Genomic DNA, 14600 nt, shown 5'->3' with positions numbered 1-14600 from the left:
ATGAATCCCTTGTGTTATACAAAGAGATGATTCCATTTAGCTGGAGCTTTGCTTCTCTTTGGCTTATTTATTTTTTATTTTATTTTATTTTATTTTATTTTTAGGTTTTTTTTCTTTTTTTATTGGATATTTTACTTACATTTCAAATGTTATCCCCTTACCCCATTTCCACCACCGCCCACCCAGGAACCCCCTATTGTATCTCCCCTCCTCCTGCTTCTATGAGGATGTGTCCCAACCCCACCCCCACTCCCACCTCCCCACTCTCGAATTTCCCCACACTGGGAATCCAGCCTTTATAAGACTAAGGATCTCCTCTCCTACCTATGCCCAACAAGGCCATCCTCCCCTACATATACAGCTGGAGCTATGGGTCCCTCTCTGTGTGCTCCCTGGCTAGTGGATTAGATGCTGGAGGCTCTGGTTGGTTGGTATTGTTGCTCTCCCCATGGAGCTGAAAACCCTTTCAGTTCCCTCAGTCTTCTCTCTAACTCCTCCATTGGGAACCCCATGATCAAGTCAATGGTTAGGTGTGAGCATCCACCTCTGAATATGTCAGACTCTGGCAGACCTCTAAGGAGACAGCTATATCTGGCTCCTGTTAACATACACTTCCTGACATCCACATCAGCGTCTACCTTTGGTGACTACATATGGGATGAATACCCAGGTGGAACAGTCTCCAGACAGTCCCTCCTTCAGTTTCTGTCCCACACTTTGTCTCCGTATTTGCTCCCTTGAGTATTTTGTTACTCCTTTTAAGAAGGACAGAAGCACCCACACTTTGATCTTCCTTCTTCATGAGCTTCATGTGGTCTGTGAGTTGCATCTTGGGTACTGCGAGCTTCTGGGCTAATATCCAGTTATCAGTGAGTGAATACCACATGTGACATGTGTTCTTTTGTGATTGGATTACCTCACTCAGGATGATATTTTCTAGTTCCATCCATCTACCTAAGAATTTCTCGAATTCATTGTGGGTTTTTTTGTTGTTGTTGTTTTGTTTTGTTTTTTCAGTGTGTGAACATTATCCCTCTCACCATTTGGAGAGATGTCATTAATAAAGTTTATTCATAAAGTTCTTACCAGAAAATTTTACCCCTGGATTACCGTCATATATGGAAAGTAGTCTCAGTTCTGTGTGGGGCAAAGTTTTCTGTAAGTGCTGCAAGATTGGAGAAGCAGAAACATAACCCATTCTTTTAGTCTTTTTATTTACAGTCCAGTCTTTATTCCCTTCCAGGTCATCCCTCTGACAGTTCTTCATTCCATTCTTCTTCCCCTTGATTCAAGAGGATGTCCCCACTCCCCACAAGAGGATGTCTCAAGTGTCTCAAGGGTTAGGTGCATCTCCTCTCAGTTAGGCCAGACCACCCAGTCCTCTGCTGTATATGTCAGATGTAGTTTTAAGAGGCCTCTCTACTGCTTCCTCTGCTTCTTGCCTTTACGTTCATGTTCCTTGGAGTGACTGCTATCAGAGCATCTTTTAGAGCCATGGTGCTGTTTTGCTTCTTCCAAAAACTTGTCCAAACCAAAAGGATCTTCCTCAAACTGAACTGGTCCTTCTCAGCCCCTCTGTCTATGGTCTGTACCAGAAAACTCCTTATCGGGAACAAATCTGTTGGTCTTTATCCTGGTTTCGAGGTCATCACCATACATGTCCTTGTCCAGATTTTTACTGGGCTTGTAGATACTCTGAGCCATATCTTTGCCAGCCCTCCAGGCCTGTTCATAAACATTGTAAACTTCATCTTCTCCGCCTGCAAATCCACTGCCCATACCCTTGGACTGGTTGAAGAGCCTTTGGTCATACTGAACTTCATTGGAAGTTCGAGGATTGGGCATACCAAGAGCAATGACTTCACTGATATCTCGATTTTCATTTCTCTGTAGTTTTGAACTCTTATCAGGAGCTGCCCTGGAAAGGTTCCGGTCGTGCTGCCTCTCTTTGCGCCTGTCATGACAGATTTCATCTCTTTCACAGGCCTCTCCATCCTCTTTTTCCACACAGGTTTTGATCCCAGCTCTCCTTTCTCTAGCTTTCTGGTTTCTCTAAGTTTCTCCTTTTCTTTTTGAGCCATTTTTCTCTCTAGTTGGGCTCGCATTTCCACCGCTTCTCGAGCCTTCCGTTCAGCAATGTCAAGCGCTTCAGACAGTTTGGCAAATTTTTCATTTATTTGGACTGTCTGAAGTCCTCTTCCATCAGAAGCCTCCCGTTTATCCAGTGGAATTGTATAACCCTTCGAGTTCTTCCACTTGGATATACATGGCGGGATCTTCCAGTTTTTTTGTTCTTCTACACTAATCTTCTGAGGAGAAGAGTACATTACAGGTACAGGGGGAGAAGGGGATCCCCGGGGAATTTTCTTATTAATCCTGAATTTTGGAGGCTCCATTGGGTCTTTCTGCCTTTCAACAATCCGAATAACTCTCCCGAATTAAATGTTTTTCCTTGCTGAAATGGCGTGTACTGGACATACTGAGCAGGAGGCAGTTTCTCAGCTGCATGAACAGGCTTGGCCCCAGCAATCTTCTTTGCTATGATCTTCTTTAAGGCTGCTCTTGTCCTTTCTGTAATTACTTTGTCTCCTCATCAGGCCTTTGCAGTTCTGGGTCATCTGGATTAATAACCTCCTTTGGAACAAGGTCAGTATATTTGCTACAAATGACCTTGTCTTTGGAATGTCCTTGTCTAACAGTTGTGTCATATTTAATTTTTCCTTCCTGATCCAAAATGGATGAATGGGCAGAGCATTGGACACTTTTTTCTGTCGCCCCATATCCAGAGGATACTGGGGCACATAGATTTCAGGGAAAGCACCTCCATCTCCAAAATCCTCAGGCAACCGTGGAATCCAGCCTTTCTTGTATCCATATGAGGGAGGCTCCCTTTGAGACAAATCCAGAGAGGTCTGAAGTGATCTCTGAGATCTTGCCCTTTCTTCAGCTTCAAGTTGGTCCTGAGATAGTGGAGTAGGCACAGGTAAAAAGCTGAGCGTGCTCTTCTGCATCTTCAAGAGCAAATCACAGCTTCCGGAGGACAAGACTTTCCCACAATGAGGAACACAATGGAATAAACACTCAGTGTACAGATGCCCTGACCGAACAATCCTCTAGGTTTTGCAGTTCTTTGAGCTGAAATTGTGGCAGCCACCGGTTTGTAGTTCAAATAAACCAACAAAGGTCAGCTTTGAATCGAAGTCCAAGAAGCGAGTCATTTCTTAGTCCCAAGAGGCTAGTTGTAGGAGTTTCCAACAGATTTGCTAGCAAGTGGATGCAAGCACTCAAAGAAGACTGAGTCTTCCTTCTTCCAAAGTCCTTATATAGGTCTCCAGGAGAAGGTGTGGCCCAGATTAAAGGTGTGAACCACCACACCTGGACCTGGGACTTGCTTTGTCCTAGGCTGACCTTGAATTCAGAGATCTCAGAATCATGGGATTAAAGGCCTGTACTATCTTGCCTGGGCCTAAGCTTTTCACAGCCACTATGCCTCAAGATCTCCCTGCCAAGATCCAAATTAGAAACTGTATCTTCTGGCCTGAAGATTTGCATCACAGGTGAGCCCTCCAATTCTAGATTGTAGTTCATTCAAGATATAGTCAGTTTGACTACAAGAAATGTCCATTAAAATGTGGGAAATTGAAGATGCATAGACCAAAACCTGGGATGTAGGATTGAAAGAAATGGATGGATGCATATTCTTACAGTCAAGTCTCATTTTCTACAGAGGCATATCATTTGGTGTGCTTGTACCAGGTTCTTCTCTCACTGTCCTCAAAAGTGTTGTGGATAGCACTGGGGCTGTTTGTATTTTGATGCTAATTCTGATGTCCTGGGAGGGGATGCAGACAAGGAGTGGAACTCCAAATTCATTGTTTTTTAATAGCCGAGTAATACTCCATTGTGTAAATGTACTACATTTTCTGCATCCATTCCTCTGTTGAAGGACATCTGGGTTCTTTCCAGCTTCTGGCTATTATAAATAAGGCTGCTATGAACCACAGTGGAGGATATGTCCTTGTTATATGTTGCAGCATCTTCTGGGTATATGCACAGGAGTGGTATACCTGGGTCCTCAGGTAATGAATGATATGTCCAATTTTCTGAGGAACCAACAGACTGATTTCAAGAGAGGTTGCACCACCTTGCAATCCCACCAACAATGGAGGAGTGTTCAACTTTCTCCACATCCTTGCCAGCATCTGAGTTTTTGATCTTAGCCATTCTGACTGGTGTAAGGTGGAATCTCAGGGTTGTTTTGATTTGCATTTCCCTGATGACTAAGGATCCTGAACATTTCTTTAGGTGCTTCTCAGCCATTCCGGTTTCCTCAGTTGAGAATTCTTTGTTTAGCTCTGTACCCCATTTTTTAATAGGGTTATTTGGTGGTCTAGGGTCTAATTTCTTGAGTTCTTTGATTATGTATTGGATATTAGCCCTCTATAGGATATGGGATTGGTAAAGATATTTTCCCAATCTGTTGGTTGCCATAGTGTCCTTTGCCTTACAGAAACTTAGCAATTTTATGTGATCCCATTTATCAATTTTTGATCTTAGAGCATAAGCCATTGGTGTTCTGTTCAGGAACTTTTCCCCTGTGCCCAAGTATTCAAGGTTCTTCCCCACATACTCATCTATTAGTTTCAGTGTATCCAGTTTTATGTAAAGGTCCTTTATCCACTTGGACTTGAGCTTTGTACAAGAAGATAAGAATGGATGGTTTTTCGTTCATCTACATGATATCCTTCAGTTAAAGCAGCACCATTTGTTGAAAATGCTGTCCTTTTTCTTTCCACTGGACAGTTTTAGCTCCTTTGTCAAAGATCAAGTGACCATAGGTGTGTGGGTTCATTTGTGGGTCTTCAGTTCTATTCCATTGATCTTCCTGCCTGTCTCTGCACCAATATCATGCAGTTTTTGTTTTGTTTTGTTTTTATCACTATTGCTCTGTAGTATGGCTTGAGGTCAGGGATGGTGATTCCTCCAGAAGTTCTTTTATTGTTGAGAATAGTTTTCGCTATCCTGGGTTTTTTGTTATTCCAAATAAATTTGAGAATTTCTCTTTCTAACTCTGTGAAGAATTGGGTTGGGATTTTAATGGGGATCGCATTGAATCTGTTGATTGCTTTTGTAAGGCCCCCAGAGTGGGGAGACCCCCACTCAAGCCTCAGGAGATTAGGACCATCCAGAATCACGCGAGACCGAACTTGCTGCAAACTACAAAAGGCTTTATTTCCAGATTTCAGTCAGCAGCTGAGGCCGAGACTCACAAGGAGAGCATCGACCCCGAGACTCAGGAGCACATTTTCCCCAGAAATGTGACCTTAACCTAGCCCATTGTGGTCAGTCACTCCCCAGGGTGACTTGACCAACCTGTATTTGTAGTTCTGCTATTCTTTGTGGGAACGACCTGGCTGACTTGACCCCTGGCTAATTCTTTCTTTGGGTGGCCAGCTAGTTTCTGGAATCTAGGCCTGTAAACCTGCCAACCTTAATTCAGATGAGGGGGGTCTCAAGCTTCTCTATGAATTTTTATATCCTTACACTTTCAGCAAGATGGCCATTTTTACTATATTAATCCTGCCAATCCATGAGCATGGGAGATCTTTCCATCTTCTGAGATCTTCTTCAATTTCTTTCTTCAGAGATTTGAAGTTCTTGTCATACAGGTCTTTCACTTGCTTGGTTAGATTCACACCAAGGTATTTTATATTATTTGTGAGTATTGTGAAAGGTGTCATTTCCATCATTTATTTCTCAGCCTGTTTATCTTTCTCGTAGAAGAAGGCTACTGATTTGTTTGAGTTGATTTTTATAACCAGTCACTTTGCTGAAGTTGTTTATCAGGTTTAGGAGTTCTCTGGTGGAAGTTTTGGGGTCACTTAAGTATACTGTCATATCATCTGCAAATAGTGATATTTTGACTCCTTCCTTTCCTATTTGTATCCCCTTGACTTCTTTTTGTTGCCTAATTGCTCTGGCTAGGACTTCCAGTACTATATTGAATAGGTAGGGAGAGAGTGGGCAGCCTTGTCTAGTCCCTGATTTTAGTGGGATTGCTTCAAGTTTCTCTCCATTTAGTTTGATGTTGGCTATAGGCTTGATGTATATTGCTTTTACTATGTTTAGGTATGGGCCTTGAATTCCTGATCTTTCCAAGACTTTTACCATGAAGGGATGTTGAATTTTGTCAAATGCTTTCTCAGCATCTAGTGAGCTGATCATGTGTTTTTTTTTTCTTTGAGTTTGTTTATATAGTGGATTACATTGATGGACTTCCAAATATTGAACCATCCCTGCATTCCTGGGATAAAGCCTACTTGATCACGATGGATGATTGTTTTGATGTGTTCTTAGATTCGGTTTCCTAGAGTTTTACTGAGTATTTTTGCATCAATATTCATAAGGGAGATAGGTCTGAAGTTCTCTTTCTTTGTTGCGTCTTTGTGTGGTTTAGATATGAGTGTAATTGTAGCTTCATAGAAACAATTGGGTAATGTTCCCTCTGTTTATATTTTGTGGAATAGTTTTAAGAGAATTGGTATTAGGTCTTCCTTGAATGTCTGATAGAATTCTGCACTAAACCATCTGGTCCTGGGCTTTTTTTTGGTAGGGAGACTTTTAATGACTGCTGCTATTACTTTAGGGGTTATGGGACTATTTAGATGGTTTATCTGCTCCTGATTTAACTTTAGTACCTGGTATCTGCCCAGAAAATTGTCCATTTCATCCAGATTTTCAGGTTTGTTGAGTATAAGCTTTTGTAGTAGGATCTGATGGTCTTTTTAATTTCCTCAGTTTCTGTTGTCATGTCTCCCTTTTCAGTTCTAATTTTATTAATTTGGATACTGTCTCTGTGCCCTCTGATTAGTCTGGCTAAGGGGTTATCTATCTTGTTGATTTTCTCAAAGAATCAGCTCCTGGGTTTGTTGATACTTCATGTAGTTCTTTTTGTTTCTACTTGGTTGATTTCAGCCCCGAGTTTGATTATTTCCTGCTGTCTACTCCTCTTGGGTGTATTTTCTTCTGTTTGTTCTAGAGCTTTCAGGTGTGCTGTCAAGTTGCTAGTGTATGCTCTCTCCAGTTTCTTTTTCTATACACTTAGAGCTAAGAGTTTTCCCCTTAGCACTGCTTTCATTGTGTCCCATAAGTTTTGGAATGACGAGCCTTCATTTTTATTAAATTCTAAAAAGTCTTTAATTTCTTTCTTTATGTCTTCCTTGACCAAGTCATCATTAAGTATAGTGTTATTAAGTTTCCACATGTATGTGGGCTTTCCACTGGTCTTGTTAGTATTGAAGACTAGCCTTAGTTTGTGGTGATCTGATAGGATGCAAGGGATTATTTCAATATTTTTGTATCTGTTGAGGCCTGTTGTGTAACCAATTATATGGTCTATTTTGGACAAGGTACCATGAGGTGCTGAGAAAGATATATTCTTTTGTTTTAGGATGAAATATTCTATAGATATCCATTAAATCCATTTGGTTCACAACTTCTTCTGTTAATTTCACTGTGTCTCTTGTTTAGTTTCTGTTTCCATGATCTGTCCATTGTTGAGAGTGGGGTATTGAAATCCCCCACTATTATTGTGTGAGGTACAACGTGTGCTTTGAGCTTCAGTAGTTTCTTTTATGAATGTGAGTGGGGAGACTTTTAATGACTTCTGCTATTTTTTTAGAGGTTATGAGACTGTTTAGATGGTTTATCTGCTTCTGATTTAACTTTGGTACCTGGTATCTGTCTAGAAAATTGTCCATTTCATCCAGATTTTCCAATTTTGTTGAGAATATGCCTTTGTGGTAGGATCTGCTTTTTTTTTAAATTTCCTCAGTTTCTGTTGTTATGTCTCCCTTTTCAGTTCTAATTTTATTAATTTGGATGCTGTCTCTGTGCGCTCTGGCTAGTCTGGCTAAGAGTTTATCTATCTTGTTGATTTTCTCAAAGAACCAGCTCCTGGGTTTGAAGCATAGATGTTCAGAATTGAGAGTTCATCTTGGCAGATTTTTCCTTTGATGAGTATGAAGTGTCCTTCCTTATCTTTTTTGACAACTTTTGGTCAATTTTATTCCAAATTAGAATGGTTACTCCAGCTTGTTTCTTGGGACCATTTGCTTGGAAAAATGTTTTCCATCCTTTTATTCTAAGGTGGCATCTGTCTTTGTCGCTGAGGTACGTTTCCTGTATGCAGCAACATTCTGGGTCCTGTTTACATATCTAGTCTGTTAGTCTATGTCTTTTTACTGGGGAATTGAGTCCATTGCTGTTAAGAGATATTCAGGAAAAGTAACTGTTTCTTCTTGTTATTATTGTTATTAGAGGTGTTATTAGAGGTGGCTTGCCTTTTGCCATCTGATTAACTCTAGTGCTACCTGCACTCACTGTCTTTGACTGGTACCTGTCTTTCCAGTTACCTTGCTTGTGTCAGAAGTCCTCAGAGTCCAGATGTCTCTGTGATCCTGTGATCCTGAGCTCCTGGATGGAAGAGCTCCTGGGACTCAGGCTGCCTCTGGTATCCTGAAATCCTGCTGCTCTGAGTGCTGTGGTTCCTCTGCTGCTCCAAGTGCAGTGGTTCCTCTGCTGCTCCGAGATGGTTCAAGATATGGTGCCTTCACAAGAGCAGACCAGCTTGGTGTCTGCTCCAGCCAAAAGGACCAAGCCAGGGGCAGAAGGTGAGCGGTATCCCAGAGGGATGGGGTTTGGGTGGATGATGGATCCAGAGTGACCCAGGCTCCCAGTTGCAGTTCTGGGGCATAGGATTATGTGGGTGAGTTCTTACCAGCTGCTCTAGGAAGGTTCAGGATAAGGTGTCCTCAAAGGAGCAGACCAGTCAGGTGTCTGCCCCAGCCAAGATGACCAAGAAAGAGATGAAAGGGAAGTGGTACTCTGAAGAGGTGGGGCAGCTCCAGGGCTTAGAGTTGTGGGGAAGGGTTCTTATCTGCTGCTCTAGGAAGGTTCAGGATAAGGTATCTTCATGGGAGCAGATCAGTTATGTGTCTGCCCCAGCCAAAAAAAAAAAAAAAAAAGAAAGAAAGAAAAAAAAGGCTGGCTTATTTCTTATACACACACACACACACACACACACACACACACACTTCTCCTTCATCTTCCTCTTCTTCCTTTTCTTTCTTCTCTTCCTCCTCCTCCTCCTCCTGCTCCTTCTCCTCTTCTTCCCCGCACCGTATATGTGTGGGTATGAGTATGTATGCCACTATCAGTGTGCAAACATATGCATGTTGAGACCAGAGGAAAACCTTGAATTTTTCCTCGTTTTTTTAAATCTTATTTTAAAGAAAGTCTCACCGAATGGAGGAGCTCTCTGTGTAAGGCAGAAGCCCCAGGAACTCTCTTGTGTCTATTCTCCAGCAATGGAGTGACAGGAACATACAGATACCATGGTGTGCTGGAGAGCACAGCTCAAATCTCATATAGTACCATAACTGTTTTGTCAAATGAGCCATCTCCTCTACCTCCATTTTTCTCCTTTTTCACTTTATTTTTAAGATTTTTTTAAGGGTCAGATACTTAATGACTCTGCTTAGTATTTGACCTCTGTTGTGAATGGTTAATAAAACCAAGAAAATAGGGAGTTTTTAGGCAATTTGTTAAATACATATAAAATATATTTATATGCACTAGCTATTGCAACTTTCTAGAATAATTGTTTTAGAAATGAAAGAGTAAGAGAAAGATAGCACCAAGGACTTGTTTATTCTGTTCTTGGCTAAGCATCTCAAAACATTTGTCTCATATGTGCTCCCTAGCAGCTCATGTTGGAGGTGGTGCCATTAAATCCTGTTTACAAATCAGCCCTGCAAGGAACATCTCCCACAAATGGCTAGCCGAAAACTTGAACTCTGCTCAGCTAATTCCAAAGAAGCCTGAACTTTGGCGCCCATAAAGACATGTTTTTATATTTCCACCCCTTGTGGAAGACACCTCTGTGTCTTTTGTAGCACAGGTCCTTTGCTAGTGTTGTATTTCTGGAACTCGACTAAAGTCTAGGACTCAATTAGGACAGAGATATATCAAGTGACCAGGCTGCAGATCTAGTGCATTATCCCTCCTGTATTAAAGAGTCTCATTTATGACTATTAATATTGAAAGGAATGAAATGCATCTTTAAATCAGTCATCAATTTCCCCTGCCTTCACATTTGCTGCAGAACCACTCCTGAGAACATTCAAAGTAACTGGAAAAGTCTGGAAGGGCCGAGGCTCTTTAGGCTTCATGGGGAGCACCTTCTTTTCACTCATCTTAAAGAGGAAACTGAGGCAGGCATTAAATCATCTGCTCACAGTGCTGTAGTAATAGAGCATCCAAAGTTTAAGATGCACAAAACTTCTCTAGGAATCTCTCTCTCTCTCTCTCTCTCTCTCTCTCTCTCTTTTGAAAAAACCTTGACAGACATAGAGTTGCTCTGGGGACGTGTTTCATAGGGACAGACTCCCACCAACTGGCTGCAAGATGTGGTTCTGCCCTGGGATGGGTCATACTGTTCTACCCTACAGCAAATCAGATGTAGAGGCAAGAGCCATCTGGCATGTAAACTTGGCAGAGCTTGGAAAGATGGGCTAACTCATGTGGCAAATTATTGTTATTTTTCTGAGTTATTATGGCGTTTGCAGCAGGGTGAGCTGTCTGCCCCTTCCCCATCTTCTCCTCTGCAGCTGCCATGGAACAGCTAGCACAGGCTTCTGGCTCTGGGGGTGCCTCTCCTTCAGGCAGGGTGGATGGATGGCTTTGTAGTTGCTAGGTGTTAAAAGTTAACTTGCTGAGCTCTGTCTTCACTTAGCATTTCTCTCCTTTTTCAAGGGACTATAAACAACTGGTTTTGCTCTGCCTTCTACTAGCACCACAGCCTTGAACATATCCACAGCTCCGGTCTTCCCTGGGAAATGTGACCTCCAGGGAGCTTTCCAGCTCTAGCACATTCTGATTCTTAGGAGCCCATAATTGAGAATCAGTGAATAAGATGTTTGGACAATGTTTGGTATCTGAACTGTGCACCAAAGATGCATTTAATGTAGCCCTCTTAGCTGTTACCAGTAAATAGGTATGTAGAAACTGGATTAGACAGTAGTGGGTGCATCACTGTCACAGTGGTTTCTTCAGGTCCCTGACTGTAGCGAGGACATGTTTGAAATGACTCCTGAGCACCTACTTTGTTCAAGGCAGGATGCTGGGAGCAGAGGGATGTGGGACACAATATATAAGATCTGTGCCCTTGCTTTAAAGCTCCAGAGACAAACTCTTCAGTAGGAATCTCTTTAAAGAGCAGATTCTGGTTTTGTAGCAGTGAAATGGAATCTGTAATCTGTTTTACCAGCTGCCAGGCAAAGGTGATGCTGCCTTCCTTAGGCTGCACTGGGAGGAAAGAGAAAACATGTATGAAAAATAGGCTAGGGACAGGAGTACAAGTTACTCCATCTCCTACCACCGAGATAATTGCTCACCTACACCTATCTACTGCTGCTCTATTCACAACAGCAAGGATGTAGAAGCAGTCTAGATGGATGGATAATTAAAAACAGTTACATATACATACACATACACATACATATACAGCAATAACACAAACTGAGATTATAACATTTACAGGAAACTATACAGATTTGGAAATTATTCAGTGATGCAACCTACATCAGACAGACAAACAAATAAGACATAATTTTTTTTTATCTCATATGCAGCCTCTTGCTTTTAATTCATGTGTGTGTGTGTGTGTGTGTGTGTGTGTGTGTGTAAGACAGCACTCAGCCTCCAGTATTGTTGCTTAGGAGCCACTGTTTTGTTTCATTGAGACAGGATCTCTCACTAGTATCTGGAGTTTGCCTATTAGGCTTGGCTAGTTAGCTAGTGAGCTTCAGGAATCCTATTGCCCCTACCTCCCCATTAACTGAATTAGAAGCAAGCTACTGAATCTGTCTTTCATGTGGATTTTGAAGAAGCTCAAACTCAAGTACTTGTTGGCATGGGAAGACATTTATCAATTTATCCATCTCCATAATCTCTTCCTTCAGTCACTTTAAAAATATCATTAGACTAGAGCAATCCAGTCCCACAATGAGACTACTTCAGAAAGCAGTGAATTTGTCACTAGAGGCATTCAAGTAAAATATACTGACCTTAAGAACTGGGGTTGAGAATCTTTCACAAGTCTGTTTAACTGTGAAATAGATTGATACACAGAGGGCATGACTGATATTTCTCCGTGCATTCTGAAGAATCTGTACAGACAGGTATTGCCATGTTTCCCCTGGTTATTAAAATTGCAAGTGGAAAAAAATTGCTTCATTCATGTACAGCTGCTCATATCTCTAAGACAGAGGGGCAAAAATAGACTTTTTATTGAGAATTTTCTCCCAATTCCCAAATGAATTTTTTTTTGAGTTCTAAAGTGGTATCATTCCATTTTCATATATCAGGGACATGTCTTTATTCAAAAAATAATATCATTCAGATATCACATCTCTAGTATGTATCTCTTATAAACTATATCACATCTCTTGGATGATGTGAATAAGTCAAAGGAAAACTCAATTTTAGGAAATTGTTTTTCCCATTGGTTTTGCTACATGTCTTAAAAATTCTCTGTCATTGTGTTTCTTGTGTGTGGAGCTATCAAAATGAGAATGAGATATAGATCACTCACATTAAGCTATTATCAGCACCACTTCCTTGGAAAGATCAAGTTTGGATATTAGTGTTGTGTGTTCATGAGAACACAGGGTTGGGCTTTGCGGTAGGCAGCACTACTGGCTGACTCCTCTAGCTGTTAGCACTCTGGAGTCTCTACAATATGTGCAACCAGTCCCAATATCCTGAAAGCTACCATTAGCCAAAGGCATACTAATGGAAATTGATTCCTGAGTGCTGCAGGGACCCCTCCAACAGATGAGACTGTTACATGAGGATTTTCATCAGTGGACTAAATATTCTTAGAAGCTAATCTACCATCGCTGGTACTTCCTGAACAAGTCCTCTTCTTTCTTTTACAGGGATCCCACTTCACTAGGAACTTCTTGCTTCCTCTTCTTTATCCTTATTGGAATTCCTCCTCCGAAGTCTCCAATGCATCTGACTCTTAGAGGACCCAGCCTCACATCAGTAGTAGTGAGAGTGTGGCGAGAAAGCAATGGCAAGACGGGAATGTACACCAGGCCTACTCATAGACCAAAAGGATAAGAGGACACCTTCCTGATGATACAGAGGACATGGGAGGTCCCTGGCCAATGTTGGAGGACCAAATACTAAAACTTGCACCCAGAAAGACAGGCACCAAAGATGTTTTTAAAATCTAGAGGAGAGAGGCAGTTGTCTATAGGACAGAAGGGTTTACTGGTTATTACTGGATCATATGCAGGCCTACAGACAATGTTATTGGAACCTTAATGAGAAACTAAAGACTAAACTGACAGCCAGAGATTCTTATTGTCAGCATACAAAGAACTCTGCTCCTGCGGTAGAAGCTGAATACAGATGCTGTGTGACTGGTTAGATAGTTGGGTAGAGCTCTGGAGCAAGTCTATTATGCTAAGTTCAGAACTCTGGGTATCAGAGCCTGGAATGGTCATACATGGGATAGAATGTTCTAGGTGGGCATTTCTGAAGACTGCTGAGCATCTCACCTTTTCCTGGGTATGACCCGCAACTCAGAGGTAGAGGACAACTGCAGTGACCTCTCCACTGCTCAACAGTTCATCCCAATTCCTTATTTGCTAGAAATCCAAGTATTTGGTTGTGGACCTGTTGAGACTAATAAATGAGAAAAATACTTAAGAAATTTCATAATCTATTAGAGTAGACTTGTTACTGAAAAGGTCCCCTTATATTAGACTTTGAGGGGGCTTAATTAAGGGAACGGAATAACATATGTGAAGCCTGGTCCATTTCCAGAGCTGAAAAATATGTATATGTGTTGAGGTATGTGAGTTACATTCAAATTCTATATACTGTCCACTATACATTAAGGACTTTGGCACCAGCAGATTTCGGTATCCCTGGGTGTCCTGGAACCTAACCTTCCCAGATACTATAGAATAACTGTACTGACATAAGAAGACTTAGTATTACATAATATTAACACAAGAAAGTTCGGCCATGGGAAAGGTACTGACTAACCAAACAGACAAGATGGCTCAGCCAGTTGACATTAGCAGCCTTCATTGTTAGCCACTGAAGCTGAGAGAAACACCTAGGAAGTGGCCAAGATCATTGAGCTGCAGCTTATGTTTGGAGTACTTGTTACTCTTACAAAGAATCTAAGTTCAGTTCCCAGAACCCATACTGCTTCCTGAATCTGGGGAGGGGAACGGGTGCTAATTGTGCCACACAGTGGGATGATAACAGTTGCCATGCAGGTGAATAACTCAGACCTCAGATCTCCTACCACAAGGAATATTGACTGCCAGTTCCTAATCCACTACCACATTGTGTGGCCACCTTTCCCAGTTGAGTGATTAGCATGTCCTCCTGAGAGATGTGGGGGTCCTCCTTGCAAATCAATCTCCCTCTCTCTGTCTCTTTCTCTGTTTCTCAGCCTCTGTGTCTCTTTGTCTTTCTCTGTCTCTGTTTCTGTATCTCTCTGTGTGTCTATA

The 14600-nt window shown here is 41.7% G+C and overlaps 2 pseudogenes; one reads left to right on the top strand and one right to left on the bottom strand.

Annotated features, from left to right (window-relative positions):
* Positions 1–1406: 1406 nt before the first annotated feature.
* LOC114613773 lies at positions 1407–3011 on the bottom strand (annotated as a pseudogene).
* Positions 3012–8590: 5579 nt separating this feature from the next.
* Positions 8591–14600, top strand: part of LOC114613687 — a 34786-nt pseudogene continuing 28776 nt past the window's right edge.

This window comes from Grammomys surdaster, unplaced genomic scaffold (genome assembly GCF_004785775.1).
Source record: "Grammomys surdaster isolate TR1022 unplaced genomic scaffold, NIH_TR_1.0 62, whole genome shotgun sequence".
Taxonomy (NCBI): Eukaryota; Metazoa; Chordata; class Mammalia; order Rodentia; family Muridae; genus Grammomys; species Grammomys surdaster.
The sequence above is the reverse complement of the archived record's forward strand: the minus strand, read 5'-3'. Positions and strand labels throughout refer to the sequence as shown.